Consider the following 4123-nt stretch of genomic DNA (forward strand, 5'->3'; position numbering starts at 1 on the left):
AATAATTTTAAAAACTATTTTTTTAAGCAGTGCGAAAGTTCTCTCCATGACCTCATTCACATGATATATTTACTTAGATAAAATATGAATCATAAAAAGATAGATAAACTTTAGGCTACACCTCTGTATTTTCATAAATATAACCTGCTGGGGTTCTGAATCAGCAAAGTTTCAACACGGTAATAAAAGGAAACATTTCTCTAAGGTGTACAATTCATACTTTACAGTGTGATCTCAAAATGATCTAAAATTTAAACTTTTTGTTAGAACTTCACTTTAAGGCTTACCTATAATCCTAACACTTTGGGAGGCCCAGGCAGGAAGATCACTCGTGCCCAAGAGTTCAAGACCAGCCTGGGCAACATATTGAGACTTGATCTCTATTTAAAATAAAATAAGAATATTAAATTTTAAAATTCACTTAAAAGTATGATTATAATAATTTAAAAGATCAACATTTTAATGTTTTTTTAGAATTTCAAAATACATACCCAGGTAAGGAAGAGATTGGAAAATGCTAGTATGCTCAAGGACCATAATTTAATTAAAGCTAACATTGCATATGTAGCAAGCACCTCTAGGTGTGCAAAAATCTAAAATAAACAATTATAAGACACAATCCCACTTCCTAAGAGTCTCTCCGTCCTATTAAGGAAATAGGACTAGAAAAATAAATCAGTAATAGTATAAAGCAATATGTGCTAAGGGTCAAAATAAAAATATTAGTAATTATCTCCTACCAGGTTAAGAATATGCACATTGTCATTTTAAAGATTTTGCCACTGGTGATAATCAGAATCTTAGTCAGCATCTTTAAAAATGCTAATGTAAAAATACGAATCTTTTTCTACAAATGTACACAGAAACATTATCTTTTATTCAGCATCTGGCATCATTTTAAAAGAACTGATGACTTTTGGCCGGACATGGTGGCTTACGCCTGTAATCCCAGCACTTTGGGAGGTCCAGGCGGGTGGACCACCTGAGGTCAGGAGTTCGAGACCAGCCTGGCCAACATGGTGAAACCCCCTCTCTATTAAAAATGCAAAAATTGGCCAGGTGTGATGGCACATGTCTGTAATTCCAGCTACTTGAGAGGCTGAGGCAGGAGGATCACTTGAACCTGGGAGGCAGAGGTGGCCGTGAGCAGAGATTGTGTCACTGCACTCCAGCCTGGGTGAAAAAAATAAAACCCCCCTTAAAAAAAAAAAAAAAAAAAAAAAGAACTGATGACTTTCGGCATCTTCCCTTACTCCTCAGGAAGTTTACTAAACCTCAGTTCAAAAATGACAATTCTATTCTTTCTGGCTACACATGTGGCTGGGAGCCACAGATTTTATATTACCTGTAAGTTTCAAAGAAAGTTTCTGTGTTCTTTACTTGGAGACCTGTTACAAAAGCTATATAGGCTTCTAGAGGCCCCACTTCTTTTCACAGCACAGAGCACTGGTTACATCCTGATTTAATAGACACTGTCTATCCCACAAAGCAAGCACTGGGTCCAGATGGATCTCCAAGCGAGTTCCACTAAACACTCAGGAACTACTTAATTCCAATTTCACAGAATAAATGTTCCTAAGGATAAAAAGATAAATGAAAGAGGGAACATATCCTTACTTTATTTTATGAAAGTAGTAGAAAGTAAAACTTTGATATTCAAACCAGATAAGGATATAGGAAGAAGGAAAATCACAGATCGTTCTTACTCACAAACAAACCTGAAAAAACACTGAATATTAGCACATGAAATCAACAAATATATATTAAAAATATAATATGGCTAAGTTGGGATGCAATATTGGTTTACAGTAATAAAATCTGTTCCTTTAGCTCACCACATTTATAAATGAAAACAACTAATTATTTCAATAGATGCAGAAAAAGCATTAAATAAATAAAAAACTCATAAGATAAACAAAATAAAGTAAATAAAATTAAATACAATTTTAAAATCTTTCCTTTTGAAACAAGGAACAAGACAGGAATGTCTACTATTGCCCTCTGTTATGGGTTGAAATGACTCTTCCCCCACCGTGCTGAAGTCCTAATCCCCAGTACCCGTGAATGGGACCTTATGTGCAAATAAGACGATCAGAGTCATTTAGGGTGAGCTCTAATCCAATATGACTGTGTCCTTATAAAAAGGGGACATTTGTACACAGAGACAGACACATACAGAGAAAAGACAAGTGAAGACACAGGAAGAGGAAGGACATCTATAAGCTAAGGAATGTCTGAAGTTCCAGACCTTGCTCTCAGATTTCTACCCTCCAGAAATGTGAAGTAATAAGTTTCTGTTGTTGAAGGCACCCAGCCTGTAGTACTTTCTTACAGCAGCCCTAGAAACTAATACACGATCTCAGTTCAACACTGTATTAGGAGTCTTTGCCAGTACCACAAAACAAGAATAGTTATAAAGAACTGAAAACAGGCTGGGCTTGGTGACTCATGCCTGTAATCCCAGCATGTTGGGAGGCCAAGGCAGATGGATCACCTAAGGTCTGAAGTTCGAGACCAGTCTAGCCAACATAGTGAAAACCCATCTCTTCTAAAAATACAAAAATTAGCTGGGCATGGTGGCAGGTGCCTGTAATCCCAGTTACTTAGGAGGCTGAGGCAGGAGAATTGCTTGGACCTGGGAGGCAGAGCTTGCAGTGAGCCAAGATCACACCACTGCACTCTAACCTAGGTGACAGAGCAAGATTCTGTCTCAAAAAAAAAAAAAAAAAAAAGAATTGAAAACAAAAACATAAAATTATAATTATTCACAATGACATTACTGTTTACACAGAAACTCACAAAAAAGCTATTAGAATTAATGACTTTATAGTTTAATTTGTTTTAAAACCAAAGTAGTTTGAATTTCTAGCCCCAAAATTACAAACTTGAAAAAAAAAAACTTACAATAGTAGCAAATATAAGGTATGAAAGAATTATCTAACAAAGATATTTAAGATCTTTATGGATAAAGTAATAAAATTTTATTGTTTGACATTAAGGAAGACCTAAATTATCATCTTGGAAGGCTTTTCCGCAGAAATTGAAAAGCTGGTTTTAAATTTTAAATGGAAAGCACAGAACATAGCATAGTCAAAAGTCTTGAAAATGAAGAACAAAACTGAAGGACCTACACTAACTGATTTCAGAATTACTCTAATACTACAGTAATGAAGACATGAGGATAGACAAACAGGTCAAGCCCCAGACTGGGAGAAAAATGTGTAATGCATATATCTGGCAAACGACTCATATCCAGAATATAGAAAAACTCCTACAAACCAATAACAAGAAGACAAACATTTTAAAAATGGGCAAATGACTCAGACACTTTCACAAAAGGCATATGAACGGACCAATAAGAACATGAAAAGATGCTCATCATCTTCAACCAAGATATTTATTTTAAGCCACAATGAGCTATCACTTCACACCCACTAGAAGAGCTACCATTAAAAAGATCGCCAACATGAAATGTTAATAAGGACGTAGAACAACTGGAAATCTCATACGCTGCCGGAAGGAGTTTAAAAGGGTAAACTTTGGAGATCTGTTCCGCAGTTTTTTATAAACTTAAACATGCATTTGTCCAGTTACGCCACGTTTAATATTTCCATTTCTCTTGGGTATATATCTATATCTACAAAAAGACATGTATAAGACATAAGATATGCACAGCAAGCTTATTCATATTACCCCCAAAAAAGGGAATGGCTCAGTTTTCCCCACTTACCTCCATTTAATTGTGGCATATTTATACAGTGGAATACTACTTAGAAATAAAAAGAAAGAAACTGCTGACAAAGGCAACAAATAGATGACCCTCAAAAACACTGAGTGGAAGAAATCATGCCTATATTGTATATTTCCAATTACCTGAAGTTCAAAAGTTGGCAACACTAATCTATAGTGACAGAAATCAGAACAGTGTTTACTTTGGAAGGAACGGGGTGACTAAGTGGAAAGGGACACAGCAGACTTTCTGGGTAACAGACATACTCTGTATCTTATTTAAGGTATTACCTATGCAAGTGTATGGAGTTATCAAAATTCATTGACTTTTGTGTTCTGTGTATTTTACTGTATGCAAATTATGTTTTTACAAAAAAAAAAAAAAAAAAAAAAA

At 35.2% G+C, this 4123-nt stretch overlaps 1 protein-coding gene across 2 annotated transcripts in view; it reads right to left on the minus strand.

Moving 5' to 3' along the window:
- TGFBRAP1 (transforming growth factor beta receptor associated protein 1) overlaps positions 1-323 on the minus strand; it is a 49509-nt gene extending 49186 nt beyond the window's left edge. The window contains exon 1 of one of the 2 annotated variants that reach the window (XM_017875032.1): positions 288-323. The gene's annotated coding sequence lies outside the window, so the exon portion shown is untranslated. The remainder of the gene's footprint in view (positions 1-287) is intronic. The other variant, XM_017875033.1, reaches the window with a different exon arrangement.
- Positions 324-4123: the final 3800 nt, after the last annotated feature.

This window comes from Rhinopithecus bieti, unplaced genomic scaffold (assembly GCF_001698545.2).
Source record: "Rhinopithecus bieti isolate Rb0 unplaced genomic scaffold, ASM169854v2 scaffold_8783, whole genome shotgun sequence".
Taxonomy (NCBI): Eukaryota; Metazoa; Chordata; class Mammalia; order Primates; family Cercopithecidae; genus Rhinopithecus; species Rhinopithecus bieti.